The following is an 18,353-nucleotide window of genomic DNA, read 5'->3' on the forward strand; positions in this document are numbered from 1 at the left end:
CTTGAACTTCTTGTAAAACAGGGCAAAGATTGATCATCACCTTTTAGTACCTGTACCTCAGAACTTCCTTTCAGCGCATGAATAGTTATGGCAAAGCTGTAATGAGTTTTTACTCTCTTTGACTTAACAAGCAGAGTTGGGGGGTGGGGTGGGGAAAAGCAGACTCAGCAGGGAAGTTTTCAATGTTCAGAAAAAAAGAGCTAATTTAACTGCAAGAAGGTCTCAGAAGAAAATCCTTGAGATCAAAGCCCAAACCCAGCTCAATACATGCAAAGGTGAAGAGAACAAAAACTTATCCTTCAAACACACCATAAAGTACTGCTGGATGGGAACCGTTTGATTAAACTTTTTTTTTTTTTGATAGAAAATGCTAATTTATTTAAAAAAAAAAAAAAGAAAAAGCAGACGAACCAAACAGAAACTAGTAGGGAATATACTCTTCCCAAATAAATTCATGGCAGTCCGCACTGACTACTCAAATACTAGTTTCTCATAGCTGGAAAAGTGTAGTTACAGAATCATGGAATTGCCTAGGTTGGAAGGGACCTTTCAGATCATCGAGTCGAACCATCAATTGCAGCAGAAGAGGCGGTGATGTGCCAGGCTGCGTTCAGAGAACAGGGAGCTGGAGGAGAATTTGGCTGCGGAATGCTGCCTACATGTGTATTGCCAGTCTCTGCTGCACATGGAGAGATCTTCCAGCTGAGGGAAAGAGGGGAGGGCAGCAGGGGACTGTAACACCTTCAGTCACTCCAGCCAGAGCTGCCAGAGCTTATTTCCAGGAACTCTCCTTCCTCCTCTCCTGCCCTCATCTACCTCCTTTTACACAACCTGTCGCAAAGCAATAGCCAGGAAACAAAGCCTCCTCCCTCACGAGCTTTGCCTGTGGCTTTGCTTGGGGCAGTGATGTCTCCGTGTTTGGGGTGGAGGTCAATACCATTTACCAAAGATGGTTTATTCCTCGTCAGTATCATATGTGATATTTTCTACCGCATGTTATTCTCTGTGACTATGGCATGCTTAAGAAAATCATTAGTATTTTAGAAAAATGTGGGTGGAGAACATTAACATGGATTTTGCATGTCTTCCATGTGAATGGCTTCCAGGTGAATTATATTTCCGTAACAGAAAAGAAAGGTTCCGGCCCATAAGACACAGTCGGGCACAAAAAAGTAAAGTCTGGCAGCTGAGAGCAAGAAGTAAGATTTGCTGGGATCCAGTGGTCCTGGTATCCGAAGTGGCAAGAATTTAGGAGTACAGGGAAGACTGGTAAGTGCTCTTTGTAGTCTCCAGTCTTTGCAAAGGAAAGGACGCGGAGGGGTCTAGTTCCTCTTCTGTGCTGTTGTGGCGAGGTTGTGTGCTCCACTGTCTTCTCCCCATGTGTGCTTTGAACTTGTCCGTGTGGAAAGGATCCTCTTCTAGACATCCACCTCAGTGCACGTGAATAGGCCAGTGGGCTTATTCTTGCTAAAGGCACGATCCCAAATGTCCACTGTATCAATGAACGTTGGCTCATCGGTATAAATTCACATAAATGCACCAGAGCTACCTGCGCTGTATGGATTTTCATCCATGAGAATTTGGGACTAGATAAGCTTCAGAAGCATCCTGTGCTATTGCCACTGGTTTAAGCTGGAGCTTAGTATCCCAAACCTTTTTGCACTTGAACTGGGCGAGGGAAGGGCGTCTCCTTCTTTACTCCTTTATTAAAGCTGTTGCTTTCAATATGTACACATGGCACACAGGAATATATCTTTCTTGACATAAAACCATTTCACTCAGATTGCTTTTAGTGTTCACATTTGAAGATATAACTTGAAAGTGCCTTGGCATAGATTGACATAAAAGACAATGAGACATGAAAGGCAATCAGGTAAAAAAGAAAATTCTTATTTACTAATTTTTACAGTGCCTATTGTCATGGCAGCTCGGCAAGGGATTAGAAAGGCTTAAATGTAAACTGGATATGTCATTCTCAAACTAAAATGAGTTAGTTCAAAATTGGAGGGGAAAAAATGAAATGAAAAGGCAAAAGAGCCTTCTATGTTGCCTTTAAAAGCTTAGATCTGAGTCCTGGAAGGCGCTGAGTGCAAGCCACATCGTGGGGGGCCTCCCAGGGGAGAGCCGTGCTGCCCATCATAGGATTTCTTTAGCCTGCACAGAGGAGCACAAGTCAGAGGCAGCCTTGCATACGCAAATGTGCCAGAACAGGAAAAATCGCAACTGCAGGAGTGTGGTGCTGTGTCCAAACTAGAAGCTCTGCAGACACAGCAACAGCAAAGCTGCTCTGCAAAACCGAGCGCGGGACTGAGACCTGCCGCTTCCATCCACGTGGGCTTTTAGGCTTAGAAGGTGCAGTGCAGAACCGTCTCACAGAGAGACCAGCTCAGGCCCCAAAAGTAGTCCAGGCAAACTAAAAACCTTCACTGCCGAATAAATAGGCTGCAGCTTTTCATGCTTTACCACTTTGAGGACCCAGGCTGGTGTCTCTGCACCACATTGTACCGTGCAGGTGAACTGCTTTATTTGGAAATGAGAGGAAACTCTTCTTTGGGCTCCATTTCATGGTACAGACATACCCACAGGGCAGTCAAATGGCACAGAGGAGAAGGGGAGTTTTCAGAATGACTTGACATCCTGTAACACAAAGAGGGCTCTGGCGCTCAGACCCCCTGTCTTGCCAGCATTCAGGAGATGCTTCCACCTGGAAAGTTTATGCACACGTAGGAAGGAAAATATTCTCTCAGGTTGTAGGACAAGCATGCTCCCAAGCTCCCTGCTTTTGTTATATGCTTAACCTACATCCTGGGGCAAGGCATGGGGGTGCTCCAATTTCCATGTCTCTTCCCCAGTGCCCTGGTTTCTGCAGTAGGAAAACCTGGTGACAAAGGCCAGAACGAGCCCATGTGAGTTCAGGTCAGATCCCTGACGCAGATGCTCAGAGAGTAAGATTTGAGGATGCCCACAGCATGTGCTTGTTGATAGATCTCATGCGGACCGCAGTCCTAGAGAAAGTAGGACTTGCAGCTTCACTAGCACCTAAAGTGGCTCCTTCAAGCAGAAGAGAACGCAGGTGATAGTTGCCTATGATGGCCCACCTCAGTGGGTAGCTGAACCCTCTACCAGCTGGGGGGTTTGGTGAAGTTAAGCCACAGTTCTCCAAAAAGCAGTTTGAATTCTTTAGGCTGGAGCTGACAAAGTGCTGTGGAAAATATCTAGAAAATCTTGACTAAAGAGAAAGAAGTGGCAAATTGTGACAAAGGCTTGTGACAAAGCCATGTCTATGTGTGGAAAGCGAATCCCAGGTGCGCACAGGGCATGCCAAACATATGTGGTGCTAACCAAAACTACTGGTGCAACCTGAGCTCCCATAGTTTGCCTGCGAGGGACACAACGCTGCCTGGGTGAGGGCAACGCACACCACCATCAAGAATCCGGGGAGTGAGTTAGGGGAGTCAGCTCCATATGGCGAAGGGCTGAAGGATGAGGGATCCCGAGGGATGTACGCTGGAGGACAGGCTCTGTCCCACAAACATTGTGGGTGAGCGTACTATAGAGTAGATCCTTCTGCCTGGGGGGTGTGGAGGTTAAGATGGGCACTTTGGAGAAATGAAGATTGGAGGTCGGGAGTCCCGAACTGTGCGGGAATAGAGAAAGAGAAGGGGACCTCGTGAACAGTGGGCTTAGGAGAAGGGGATATGGAGTGTGCAGGGTAGGATCTGGCATGTGTGACTGAGGTTCAGATGACAGCTGCTGAGAAACAGGGTACGGGTGCCTTAATGCCTCGCTGTGCTGTGAGATGAAGTGCCGGGGAGGTGGGATTCATCTCGGTGGAATCAGAGTGGCTGGAGAGCAGGGGAGGTGTGGAGAGAAGGGAAGGGAGGCATCACATCCTCCGCTCAGCCCCCTGTCTCCCTTCGCCCTGATCACCCTTGGCCTTGCAACCACTTCTGCCAAAATGACAATGTTGAGTTTTGCCACTGCTTAATAATGGGATCAATTCCTCCATCCTTCATTCTTGGGGCAGCAAGAGTTAATTTTTTGCCTACACTGCTGAGAAGCTTTGGGCCACCTCTGCCTTTGCACAGTACACACCATATTTTTTTTTTTATTTGTAGCATTCAGTGATATAAACTGGGTGGTATTTGCATATCTTTAACAGCTTCTCTTCCCATCTGGCTTCAGACCTCTCCTCTCTTATTAGCTGCCAGCTGTGGCTTTTCTATTTTTCCATCTTCTCCTGCTGCCCCAAAGCCAGCAGGAACACCTTCCAATTTGTGGTGTTATATCAAAGTGAAATCAGGAGCCACCCAAGAGCCCTGGAGGAGCACAGGCACATTTAGCACCAGGTTATTGGGTTGAATCCATCTCATTCAGTAGCAACTGGAAATTGTTGGTGTCTGCTGATGGGCTGGCAGCTGTGGGGCGTGACAGTGGTGGCTCTCCTCCAGTTGCTAATGGACAGATGTCCACATTGTAAAAACACAAACAAAATTAACACTTTTGCTGGCAGCCTCAGCAGGGGACACATTCAGTGGACAGCGAGGCTGTTCTTAATACAGGGCAATGCCCACGGAGAAGCCCGAGTACTGGCATGAGTAATTTGCAGACCACCCCTCTGCTGGATTTGTTCTGGGGTTGGAAACCTTCTGTTCCAGTGACTGCAAGTCTTGTTTTGAAAGAAATAGAGTCATAGAATAGAATCATAGAATCATTTACGTTGGAAAAGACCCTTGGGATCATCGAGTCCAACCATCAACTCCACTCTACAAAGTTCTCCCCTACACCATATCCCTTAACACCACATCTAAACGAGTCTTAAACACATTCAGGGACGGTGACTCCACCACCTCCCTGGGCAGCCTATTCCAGTGTCTGACCACTCTTTCTGTGAAGAATTTTTTCATAATGTCCAGCCTAAACCTACCCTGCTGCACCTTGAACCCATTCCCTCTTGTTCTGTCACTAATTACCTGTGAGAAGAGACCAGCACCAACCTCTCTACAATGTCCTTTCAAGTAGTTGTAGAGAGTGATGCGGTCTCCCCTCAGCCTCCTCTTCCTCAAACTAAACAGTCCCAGCTCCTTCAATCGCTCCTCATAAGATTTATTCTGCAGGCCCTTCACCAGCTCCGTTGCCCTCCTCTGCACTCGCTCCAGCACCTCGTTATCTCTCTCGTATTGAGGTGCCCAAAACTGGACACAATACTCAAGGTGTGGCCTCACCAGTGCTGAGTACAGGGGGACAATCATCTCCCTACTTCTGCTGGTCACACTATTTCTAATACAAGCCAGGATGCCATTGGCTTTCTTGGCCACCTGGGCACACTGCTGGCTCATGTTCAGCCGCTTGTCAATTAGAACCCCCAGGTCCTTTTCTGCCAAAATAGTTTGATGATAGAAGCCAGAGGGGATGTCACTAGGTGTCTGAGACAAACTAGTAGGTTAATGATGTGTAAAGAATGATTTGGTCATAGTTCTCTACACCTCTTCTTTTTCTTTTGTTTTCCATACCTCTGCAGACCCATTTCCATATCTCCTCAGGCTCCTTGACTTTATTTTATTCCACACATCACTTCCACTGAGCACAACAATGCTTCCTTCAAATGTTGAGAATTATTTCACTTATTTAATACTGCAGCCAGCCGGGGCTGGCTTATTCTGGGAGGAAATTCCTATTTGACTAGGGAAGTGGATGATAGACCACAAAATGAATGGTAAAGATGCCGGATGGGATTCTGGCCATAAGACTCCTGTGGGGTGGATTCTGTACCATAAAGATGCAACGTTACAGGAGAGAAAACCGCTGCTATAGGTCAAGTGGAAAAGCCTTGTAGTCTGTAGCTTGGGCTGAAACAGTTATTGCTGGTCTCTCAACAGTAATTTGACCTACATCGTCTCATTATTGTGTATCTTATTTTCTTTCTTCTTCTGACACATAAAGCTGGCTCCATATTTTCCATGGAGGAGGATAGTATTTTCTTTTACAAAAATAGCAGGTGCAGGAATTCAACCCAAACAAAAACAAATTTCAGCATTAACATTTACAATTCCTAAGCTTTATTTACACTTTTTCTAGACTTTTACCAATCAATATTGGTGTAAAATTCATATGTAAAATAAAAGTACAGTAGCGTATCACTGAGGAATGATAATGTGAAAATACATATTTTGAAAAATTCTGTTCCATCTTTCTTCGTCATGGCAAACTGCTGTCTCATAATTTTAGTATAGTTTTATAAACTATTATTTTTAAATGATTTTTTTTCTAAATTTTTATTCTGCTGACTTTAAAAAATAAGGTAACAGAGTATTTTGACTATTTTGTCATTTTTGGGATTTATCACTATAGACATTTAAGAAGGATATGCCATGGAGTACCAAAAGCTTAGTAAAAATATTACGCAAAGAAAACGATGTATGACATCTAAAATGACAAAAAATGTTTCAATATTGAAATGGAAGTCTTGAGACTGAAATCACTTCCAAAGACAAAATTGATTTTATGCCGAGGGAGAAAAGAAACAGTTTTAAATTGCCATACTGCCCGTATAACAGAGGGTCCACAGCTCAAAACGGCTCTTGCCCCTGGCACTGCCCGCCGTCCCATTGCTGTGGGACGCCCTCAACCCAAAGTGCTGTGGGATCGTAATCAGAGCTAGGAGCTTAATGACAGGTAGTGGAAGGTTGTTTAATTACCTTTATTTCTCGAATGAATCCAGAGGAAGGCAACAAAGCTGGGGAAAGGGCCGGAAGGCATGTCCTATGAGGAAGGGCTAAGGACTTTGGGTTTGCCTAGTTTGGAGAAAAGAAGGCTGAGGGGTGAGCTCATTGCTCTCTACAGCTCCCAGAGGAGGGCAAGTGGAGATGGAGGTGCTGAGCTCTTCTCGCTGGTATCCAGTGACAAGATGCGTGGGAATGGTTCAAAGCTGCGCCAGGGAAGGTTTAGACTGGACATTAGGAAGCACCAAGAAGGTGCTCAAACACTGGAAGAGGCTTCTTAGAGAGGTGGTCGATGCCCCAAGCCTGTCAGTGTTTAAGGGGCATTTGGACAACGCCCTTACCATCATGCTTTGACTTTTGCTCAGCCCTGAACTGGTCAGGCAGTTGGACTAGATGAGCCTTGTAGGTCCCTTCCAACTGAAAATAGTCTATTATTCCATTCCATTCCAATGTAGGTGTTAACAAACCCTACATCAGCATCTGCTAGGGATGCTCCAGTGATCTTGCCTGAATCTCTATGCGAGCAACCAGAGGGCCAAACGCGGTGCTCAGTTCTGTGACCTCCAAGCTTAGCAACCTCAGTATCCACTCCAGTGGAGGATCTCCTCCTGTGACATGGTTTCACACCCCACATGGATGCACCGCCTGGGGGTACTCTACGCTTCGGCAACACAGAATGCAGTTTTGCTCCTCCCTACCCCATTTCTCCAGAGCCATGAAAAAAACTTTTAACCCCATTGGTCAAACCACTGCTGCATCAAAAAGCAAAATTAAGTCAAACTATAAAATATTTCTTACTTTAGAAAAAAAAGAGATCTCTTTCAAAGCATTGGTTTGGCATTTGTTCAGCAGACTGTAAAACATGGTGTAAGATCTCTGACAGGTAATGTGTTGTCATACTACTTACTGCAATCAGCTGTGGCAGGAGACACCTTCAACCGAGTACCCTGTAATTATGCTAAGGTTTTCACCAAATGACAAACCCCAATTGGCTGGGCCAGAGCCCTGCCTTTCCAGACAAGGATAATTATTTTGTCCACTCACCCGTTCATTCACTCCAGCAAGCCCCGACCTGTGGAATCATGTAGGTGAGTATTTACTTCTTATTTTTACGTTGCTTAAATTTTTACTGTTTTGAAATTTAAATCTCAGCGAGGGAAGGTAAATTTCAGCAGGACTTTCCAGAGAGATTGTCAGGAATCACGAGGTGTAACCACCGCTGTTACGAACCATGTGTGATACCATCACCTATTTCTCTCTCAGCATGTTTTAACTTTTTTTTTTTCATTCCAAGTGATTCATTGAACTATTACACACACAAAAGATTACTTATAAACTGTAACTATACAGCTGTAATAGGTATTGAGTAAAATCTATGTCTCCGTATCAACAAAATTGCTAAAACGATTTTCCATTAAATAACACTTGTTTCAAGCTTTCTAGGTTAAGTTGTTAGTCTAGGCAATTTTTCTCTAGGGGTGGGAATAGGGAAGAGTAGTCTAATATGGATTTTCGTATCTTTAGGAGTCTCCTGGAATAAACTTATGGTTGGGGAAGTTTAGTAAGAAGTTATTTGTCCCTAGTGAATGCTTCTAGTCAGGAGTGAAAGAAAAGACACCTGAACTTTCAACTCAGGTAAATTATACGTTGCAGTGTAATAGTTATTTTTATATGAAGCTATAGACGGGCAAGGCAATCCACAAAATACCTGAGACAAGAGGTTTGAGTCAGAGTTGCTTAAAAACAATTGAGCACATGCTGGGCAGTCTCTGCCCAAGGTGTGGGTTGGTGTGGGTCTCTACTGAAGCCTCCAAGGAGGAGAAGCCTCGGAGAAGGTGAGGACACGGGCGACGAGAGCCAGGCCTGAACGGCACATGCCGTTCGAGTCCCAGCTCCCATGGCGAGTGGTCCAAACTCACTCTCTCAGCATGCAAGACATAAGGCCTTTAACCCTTAAAAACAGTAGGCTTCACTGTCTCTCAACTTCGCTGTTCAGCCCAAATTTGTGAGGGTTCGCACATTATTTCAGTTAGCAGAGGTGGCGCGGTAGGGTATCCCAGCTGTTTGTTCGTAAGAACCGCACCAGAGGCAGGTCCAAACAGAAACTGCTGTTTGCTCAGAGCTGCAAAGCCTCTGCTTTCCAGCTCCCTCACTGCAAATCCTTCTCCTTAGGCTTTCTCCAAGGGTTATGCTAATCTGCTTGCTCAGGCAGGTCCAACCGCTCCTTTCTTCTTTTCAGTTGAAACTGTTAATTCTTTGCATAACCGTTTCCCAAAACAGGGCTCGATAATGCTAATGCCTCCTTTATAAATCACCAGTGTTCTGCATAGCTTTGTACTCACCTTTGTTTTGAGACTGACATCTGCTTACCCATCTCTCTCTCTCGCTTATCTCCAGGGATGGGTGGCAATTACACCGGCTCCTCGCTATTAGGAGGTTTATCAAAATAACAAAAGACTATGAGGATTGTGAAGAAACAGCAGGTGAAAAGGGACACTGTAGGAAAGAGAAATTATTCTTGAGGGAACGTTCATTTCTTTACTGCAGTTTCATATTTTCCTCCGATTGTATTTATTTATATACAGTCATGTGGGAGAAAGGAATATGGAATGAATTACAGTCCCGGGAGTGGAAGTTTTAAAAGAGAGAGCATTCAGGTATAGCAAAAAAGAACTTGAAACCACATGCTGTGAAGACAGATGTTAATATATAAGCTGGTACTGAGGTTAATAATACATATTTATTTCCAAGGATTTAGTCATTTATCTATTTCCCCTGCCTCCGCCTCCTGTTGCTCTAGCTATGAAGCTCTGCTACTGAAAATCCAGGAACAGTTTAATTTGTGCAGGTTGGGTTTACTCCAGGGATACATCTGCTCCCCTACTTTTAAAAGGGAACATCACGATCATCTTTCTCAAAAGATCCTCTTTTTTCAAAAAAAGAGAGCATAATTTTGCGACTGAAACAGTTTCACATTTGGAATTGGCTGCTGTGTTAATTTTAAAACTGCATTATTTCCAAGGACTAAGCAAAAACCAAGTTCTGTCTCTTCTGCAGACGTCCTCCGGAACACTCTCACTTCTTCCAAAGGCACAGCTATTTTTCTATAGTGTAGATAATTTTTTCACATTAATCCCTACAACAGGGTAATGACTGGGGAGGGGGCGCAAAAATGTATTTTTAACACAGATGTGAAATGGCATCTGCTTTAACCAGAAATGTATTGCAGTTATTTACGTGGTGCGTGAAGGCTTAGAAGGAAAGAATATCGCGTATTTTTATGTTCAGTTCAGATTTCTGGTTTTCAAAACAATACTCCTATGGGGAACGATGAACATACATCCTCTGTATTATAGGCTCCTTTTGGTACCCGTTACACACTTGTAGGTATAACAATATTTTGCTTGGAAGAGCTCACTGAGAAGATCTAGTAAATCGCTGAGGAAGCCTGGTTTTGTACTGTAAGTCCAAATGTGCAGTCATCTGCACGGCAGCTCTTCGTGAAAACTGCTGTCCAAAAGAGTTTACAATGGTAGTGGAATACAAGATACTGTTGCAAAAAAACCAAACCACGTAGGGCATCTTAGGTGGAATTTCGAAGCATGATCTTGATGAAGCCATTCAAAGATTATTTAATTTCCTCAGTCGATGTTCCATAGAATAGGGGAATCAATGAAAATTTTGCCTATGACTTTGTCAGGCAGTCAGAAGAAAGAACATGTGGAAGGCTAAACCAGAGAAAATAGGGGTTGGGTTTTTAATTGTTTTATTTCAAGTCTTCTAATTAGAATTATTCAAGAGGGTTCGGTGTGATGCAGTGAAAAATATTTAACTAAGAACAAGCAAAGAAAACCACTAATTGCTTTTAAAAATTGGGTTGTGACTTGCCCAATATTCTATGCCAGGGTAGTAGTAGTGTAGTACAGGAATGTGATCCAAACATGCTCCCAGGTTCATCTGTGCTTTAATTAGCTGTATACTAATCGATATTAGTGGTAGATGTATGACTATATTTTTCATATGATATTGACTAGTAATGCATATTTTTAATGATTTCAAATCTTGCTAGAGAGAGTGGGTTTGGATTTGTTTTGCCATAAAGCACTAGAGATTCAGCAGACAGTGACCATTCTGCAGAATAACCTTAGTGAGACGGAATACTCTGCAAAGTGACACATGATGGACTCTTTATCTTGTCCCTGATTCCTCTGCAATGGAAACTGTCATTACAGAATGTGAGTTCTGCCAAGCCTAATTATACACAATACAGCAAAGAAAATTTTCCAAATACTCTTGGAAATGTGTTCAGACAGTTTATTTGGCTAACGTGCTAAAAAACAAATTAGAACGACAATAAACAGGCTGTCAGGATATTAAGAATTTTTATAAAATTGAGAATTAGAACTTGGAAGAGAAAAAAATTAAAATGGAGAGAATAGAGTTTTTCCTAACATTTGAAATTAGTCATGGAACACTGCGGTAATCATCATAAAACTATAAAAAATAATTGGGACATATTAGTAAAAACATATAGTGGACTCAAATTTAAATAACTGAATAGTAGCTTGACTAAATCTTGTGCATACACATTTTTAAGGAGGGCTGTCTACAAGCAGGATGCTCAGCTCCTGACCTTGAATCATTGGCTTATTTTGATTTCTTCCACAGGCAACAGTTCGGAATGCCAGCACAGACATTTGTTTGGAGGTTTTCTCAGGCTTCAGATCCTCATGCACTCATTGCCCTGTACTCAGAACTCAAGAATGGGAGTAAGCGATGATGAAAGAGGTGGTTTGGCAGTTCTTGATGATAAGGACAGCCACAGCACCGGGGTGTAGTTTGACAAGCACTTCTTGAATCAGACACGCTGGCTAAACTAGCCAGTTTTGCTGGTTCATGTACTTAGTCATAAAAAAACCCTCCCTCTCTTTTCTTTTGGCTGAGGTATTTTTAACCTGAACAATCCATTAGGTGGCCTCATAAGCAGCTGCCCTTGCCCAGTTGAGAAGATTTTACTGAAGTGAGGGTGGAGTTCTAAAAACCACTGTCAAAGTAAGTGCTTACCAAATTCTGGCTTTATAGACAAGCGCAGCCTAAAGCATTCATAACAAGGCCACATCCTACTACGCAAAGACCATGCTTCTCACTTAATGTTCAATTAGGTTAAACTTGCTGTGAACTACGCAGCGCAGATGGTTCATAATTCCAGAGGTGGAGCTTCTTTCTGAGCAGCTTCCTATTCCTCACAAGTGTTAATGTTACCCTCACAACACCTGCGTGTGTTTGTGTTAATTGAGTATCATTGCCTTCTCTTTTAGAAACGCCAAAATGACCCGAGTAGGGAATGCAATGTAACTACAAGGTTATCCTTCCCTTTCTTCTGTGGCTGTTTCATGACTCTGACACCTGTTTATAATGAACAGCCAGCCTCTAGCCCAGGACATGCACCTCTAAAAAAAGCAGGAGGGTTTAAATCCCCTCTAAATTTGAGTTCCAGCAGCAATATGGTTCCCTTCATCCAGAAGGCGGCCCCCTCCAGAACAGAATGGAAGAGAATGGTGCCATTTCTTGCAACAGCACCACCTGGGGCAGCCAAGGACAGGGCAGGAGGGATGAGAGACACATGAAATATTTCCACTGATACATGGAAAATACAAATATTGACCTCAGACAGCTCTTTGTTAGCAGTGCGGGCTGCTTTGATCCTATTCAGAGAAACTAAGTCTATGGACTGTATCAGTATTGCTGGTACTTCTTTTTTTTTTTTTTAAAAAAAAAGAAGCTTTGAATTCTGCTTCAGGTTCCAGGTTTAAATATGATAATGCTTAATTAAACATATCCTATGTCTGCTGCTCTGCTCCTTAGAAGTCTATTCTATTTCTCCTTAGGACTTAATCAGTGCCGATCTCTTCACAGAAACTGGAATTGAATCTTTAGATATCTTTCACAACTTCGTATTTTCACAGCCTTCAGATAAAGGAAGATACAACACAACAACAACTTACAAAGTCACACTGTAGTACCATATTTTGTCTGTAATGTTGAGTTACTTTTACATGAACGTAGCTAGTGTTCATATGAAAATGAAAGAATAGGGACTAAATCTTCAATATTCCAGCGCCATCTGCACATTTCACCCCGTATTTTATACCACAGGGATTTAGAGACTTTAATGTAAAGAAAAGAGCAGTTCCACATGCAAAACTTCATACCCATATTTTCCTCAGCACAGGGAAAAGACCAACCAATTTTCACATCAGCATTTTTTATGTAATTTCACATCGGTTATTATTTTCTGTCGTTAATTAGCAGGCAGTGACACACACACGTTGTTTGCAATGCAAGAAGCAATTAATAAACATTTGAAAACTACACTATCTATAATCTGATAGTTATACTGATGATCTCAGGCTCAGAAGTGTCCTTACATGATGTTGTTCAACCAGATCCCACAGTAACACTCATGTTCTCCTTCAGAAGTCAGGAACAGCACCCCTGCTTTCTCAGTGGTCAAACTAGAACACAAAAAGTGTGAGATTTTATGGACTTTGCTTGAAATTTGAGAAGTGCGGTTAAGATTATTAACAAAAGAATGTCAGATACTGCTTGTGCTTATTGGCTTAAGTTTATTTTTAATGTTAGCAGATCTGACTTGACTAAGCGAAGTCTAATTATTTCAAGGTTAAACATGGACTCTAATGTCCAATTTTCATAAAAAGCCTAAAGCTGAATTCTTCTAACATTTAGTGGCACTTGCTGAATATATGTCAAACAGTTTAATTAATGATTTTTGATGAGAAACGTCATCTGGTTGTGATGCATAATATTTGTGTGAAGTTCAAGCACATATATCATACTCCTCTCCCTTTTAGTTTCTGTCTTTGGCCAAATGGGGAATCTTTTTTCAGGGTCATGTGTCATGGCCCAGATCTGTGACTGCGTAGCTACCGAAATACAGGAGCATACTTGCATTTTCAATTGTGTGTGTTTCTGCAGTCCAGTTTATGCAGTGAAAAATGATGAAATAATTAAACCAAGAAAATTCATATGATTTCCTCTAATACATAACCTTTACAAATGCCAAATTCGGGAAAATGTAAAGCATAAGCTATTTCCCTAGACTAAGGGCATTTAGATCCATCAGTATGTACTTCTAGTCAGGTGGCCCCAGGGCAATTAGTGTTAATATATTGTAAAGATATTGACTTTTTGACAAAGACAAGGGCAGCTTTATGACTCAGCTCACTTAGACTGACATTCAAGGAGACTGAAAAGAGTAGCATTTATCAGAGCTGTCATTGTTAGGCTGGGCCAAAGGCAATCCTTTTAACTGGAAGCTATCAGGTAAAAGAATCTATTAACTTATACCCAGCAGAGTACATTACAGCAAGATTCGGAGGAGAACCATTTCCCAACAATCAGTTAAACCAAACTTTCCAAGATTAGCCAATAATAAATGAGTTCTAGCTAAACCAGTAAATATAGTATTCTAAACAATGCTTTTCTCTTTTCTTCTACATCAAATCAGCCTGTTACTAAAACCCACTTATAAAAGAAGCTTAAAAAGAATAAAATTTGCATCATGTAGTTTTCTGACTTGGAGACAAGAAATCTTTCATAACCAGAGCAAGAGGCATAAGAAAATCTGAACTACACCTACAGCTCCTTTCTTAGGTGATCCCATTTTGTTATGACAAAACCAATTACATAAAGGATCACAGTCCTGGCAAATATGAGCATACATCAGCTCTTTATGTGTGATAATTTTATTTCATTTTAATCAAGCTGTATTTACATAAGTGAAAAATATTTTCTCTCACAATTTCTGTATGGAATTATTTTATTTTGTCCTGGAAGTCTCAGTCTGTACCATCTCAAGAAATGTCACTTTGGATAACGTAGGAGCCAGCAAGGTGAGATGTTCTGTTGGACCTCATAAACAGGGAAGGTGAAGGCTGGGAGCAGTCTTGGCTGCAGCAACTATGAGATGGTGGAGTTCAGGATTCTGAAAAGAGGGAACAAGTCAAATGGCAGGATCACAACCACTCCCTTAAGGAAAATGCACTTTGAAGTCTGCGGGGATCAGCTTGGGAGAATCTCATGGGAGACAGCTCTGGAGAGAAGAGGGGTCCAGGAGCTGGTTGATTTTCAAGAGTGCCTTTTTCCAAGCTCAAAACCAGTTCATCTCCACATGCAGAAAATCAAGCAAAGGCAGGAGGAGCTCCTGACAAAACTGAGAGGTAAAAAGAAAGCACATATAAGGTGGAAGCAGGGACAAGTGAGCAGGGAGGCATACAGAGACACTGTCTGAGAGTGTAAGGATGGGGTTAAAAAAGCCAAAGCCCACCTGGAGTTTAGTGTGGTAAGAGATGTGAAGGGCAACATGAAGGGCTTCTACAGGTTTATCAGCAGCAGAAGACCAAGGAAACCATGGGCACAGTGCTGAATGGGGCAGGAGATGTAGTGGTAAAGGACATGGAAAAGGCAGAGTTACTCAATGGCTTTTCCACCTCAGTCTTTACTGGAAAGACTGATCTTCTGGGATCCCAGGCTCCTTAAATCCAAGGGAAAGACTGGAGGAAGAAAGACTTACCTCCGCTGCAGAAGGATCAGGTTAGGGAACATTTAAACAAACTGGACACACACAAGTCCATGGGGCACGATTGTATGTGCCTATGAGGAGCTGTATGTGCTGAAGAAGCTGGCTGATGTTGTTGTAAAGCCACTCCTGATAATCTTTGAAAGGACATGGTGATTGGGGAAGGGTTCTGAGGAGTGTAAGAAAGCAAATGTTACTCTGATCTTGAAAAAGGAGGATCCTAGAAACTATAAGCTGGTCAGCCCAGCCTCACCTCAATCCCTGGGGGGTTGACAGAGCGGATAATTCTGGAAAACATTTCCAAGCATTAAGGACAAGAACGTGATTTGAAGTAGTCGGCATGAATTAACAAAGAGGAAATCATGCCTGCCCAACCTGACAGCCTTCTACAAAGATACAACTGGCTTAGTGGACATACATGGATACAACTGGCTTAGTCTCCTCTTGGAGGAGAGCAGGGGATTTTGTTGATCTTGATTTTGGCAAGGCTTTCAACACTGTCTCCTGTAACATTCTCACTGATTAAGTACAAGCTACATAAATGGATAGTGAAACCAAAAACTGGCTGAACTGCCAGGCTCAAAGGGTTGTCATCAGTGCCAGGAAGTCCAGCTGTAAAGGAGTGAGGGGGGGAAAGCTAAACCAAATAAAAAAGTGCAGAACTACATTTGACCAGAGCTCAGCTATTTGCAAACCACGAGAGAACTCTTCGCAGGTGTGCACATAACACTGCGGACACTCAAGTGTGGCACAAAAGCACTTTGTATCAATATGTTGAGGGAATGAGGATGACAGGGCCAAAATCCTAGCTGAAAAGAGGTGCGTTCCTGGTACAAAATGGAGAATGTACTTTAAGTTCCTTGACTTACGGTCAGAAACTGGGCTCCAGGGGCTCAGGGGCAGTGCAACTGAGGAGACAGAGGTGCTGTCATGGCTGGTGGGAGGAAGCTGTTGCAGTTCCAGCTCTACTGTATGTTGCACCTCACCACCTATGGTACATTTTGCTTGCCTTCCTCACCTGTTTCATACACCTGCAGATGAGTTCTGAAGGGATGTGTGATACTGCTCGGATGTACTTTCTGTTCCTTCTACATGCACTTCCTACTCCCGGACTATAAGCTTCTGTTTTGAAAAAAAAAATTCCTCCTCTGCTGCCAAACCCTCTTCCAAGAATCCTTGCCATGGGTGCTTGTTTGCCAGTCTTTCAGCTATGCGTGCTTGTGTCTTTGAGTAACCAGCTTCATTCACATGTGCTGGCACCTCTAAGCCAAGAGAAGTGAATTGGCTGTTGTTCCCTCCTCAGCTAGGTTGGGGACCCGGCACAAGGAATGGCTAGCAGCTCTGTGCTTCTCCACTGACAGGATGACCAAGAGCTGGCAGCATGCCCAGGAAGAAAAAGAATAAAAAGAATAAAAGGGAAAATATCCCTATTGCCTGTTGGCATCCGAAGTAATGGATGAGGAAGAAGCAAAGTGGGGTCTGATAAACAGTCTTGCTAATCTGGGATGCTAAGTGTCTGGGTTCTGGCACTTTCTGAGGAGCCCTGTAATACAAAACCCCTCCTCTGTGAAACAACTCCTACAGATCTCCTCCTTCAGTACAACTTTTATGTCTGTCCTTGATTTCCTCCTCAGAAAAGGCAAGCTAATTCTTGAATGAAGAATCCCAGAATCATCTCTAGGCAGTGTTAATGTCTGTGACCAGAGGCAGGATGTGGTCCATTTGCTGACATAGATTCTTTCATTGTTTTGGTCCCCCAAAGGTCTAGATTTCACCATTCTGGCAGAAGCTATGCTGCTATGCTATCAGTCACGCTGCTTTCTTTTTTTTTTCCTTTTTTTTCCCCCCGTGATAGCTCCTTTCACACATACTTTTTTCCCCCAATCAGAGCAAATCTGGAGTTTTCTATAGGTTCAGATGCGATCAAACTCAGTGAACACGCAGGGAATCTCAATCAATCTCTGCTGTGAACCTGGCTTGAGGCTGGATTTAAGAAGGTTCAAGTCTCCATCAACCTCTCATTATACTGTCGAGCCTTTCTGGGTATGCAACAATTTGATGGATGAAGGCATTCTGCCACTTTATTGAAACAAATTAAAGAAAAATCATGCATCCAGAGGGACGATGAAAAAAATGCAAATGGGTAATAACTGCAACCTGTTGTCCGTATGCACTGTTGGGGAAAGAGAGATCTACAATTCTGTGTCCATACTGCTTATGAATTTTACACTAAGTAGACATAGAAAAGCCAGCGGGAGAGAGACAACTGAAGATGTAGGCACCAGAGATTTGTGGTTTCCAATCCTAGCTGAATTCAGTAAATACAAACCAAAATCTTGTTTGCTTTTTTTAATCTGTCCTCAGAGACCTTACATTTCCAGCCACCCTGTGGCTCACTTCATGGTGACTCCTATATTTTTGTGCACGCTTTTATATACTCCTTAGATACTCTATGGCCTCATCATGAGGTCTGTATGGAAAGTGACAGATACAGGTTTAAACCATTTCAAAATCAGGAGGAAATTGGATTCAGGTGAGTTACTGCACAGAGGAATGCTTTAGCTACTGGGCTGCTGTGTAAAAGTTGCTGACCGCACCATGACTACCACCACTACCATTATGTTCTTGAATAAAAGTGTGACTGATCCCTGTTGGCTGTATGGACAACCTCAGCTTTCCTACTGAATTACACTCCTGGGCAATTAAGTGACTTAGGGTCATTTAATTTGTAGATCTCAAATGGCCTCCAACAACACATAGACGGCAATATACCACAACAATACACATCTTTTGAGCCTGTTTAAAAGAGCTTTGGACAGAAGACAGAATGCCTATAGTATTTCAGATACCTTACTAGGTTAAATGAGTGTACGTGGATTGTCTTCTTGCGTGAACTGGAACATTCCAGGTTCCATTTTTCTGTTATTTTGTATCTTCCCTTAAGTGCTCTGTAAAATTAGTGAATTAAGACCTAGAACTTTATTTTGAGATAGGTGAGAAATGTTACATATAGATTACTGTTGATTAAGAGA

The 18,353-nt window shown here is 42.7% G+C and overlaps 1 protein-coding gene and 1 long non-coding RNA gene across 5 annotated transcripts in view; one reads left to right on the top strand and one right to left on the bottom strand.

Annotated features, from left to right (window-relative positions):
- The window catches only part of LOC134510244 (hyaluronidase PH-20-like), a 40,169-nt gene that overhangs the window by 14,029 nt on the left and 7,787 nt on the right, over positions 1 to 18,353 (top strand). Inside the window, exon 1 of one of the 4 annotated variants that reach the window (XM_063323300.1) lies at positions 7,769 to 7,810. The exons of 2 other annotated variants lie outside the window; for them this stretch is intronic. The gene's annotated coding sequence lies outside the window, so the exon portion shown is untranslated. Of the gene's footprint in view, positions 1 to 7,768; positions 7,811 to 14,855; positions 14,963 to 18,353 lie in introns of those variants that run through there. One more of the 4 variants, XM_063323299.1, reaches the window with a different exon arrangement.
- Positions 11,011 to 17,188, bottom strand: LOC134510247 (uncharacterized). The gene is made up of 2 exons (XR_010069542.1): positions 15,070 to 17,188; positions 11,011 to 14,955 (listed from the first exon to the last, which is right to left on the bottom strand). It is a non-coding gene; the product is annotated as an uncharacterized LOC134510247 (long non-coding RNA).

Source organism: Chroicocephalus ridibundus, chromosome 1 (assembly GCF_963924245.1).
Source record: "Chroicocephalus ridibundus chromosome 1, bChrRid1.1, whole genome shotgun sequence".
Classification (NCBI taxonomy): domain Eukaryota; kingdom Metazoa; phylum Chordata; class Aves; order Charadriiformes; family Laridae; genus Chroicocephalus; species Chroicocephalus ridibundus.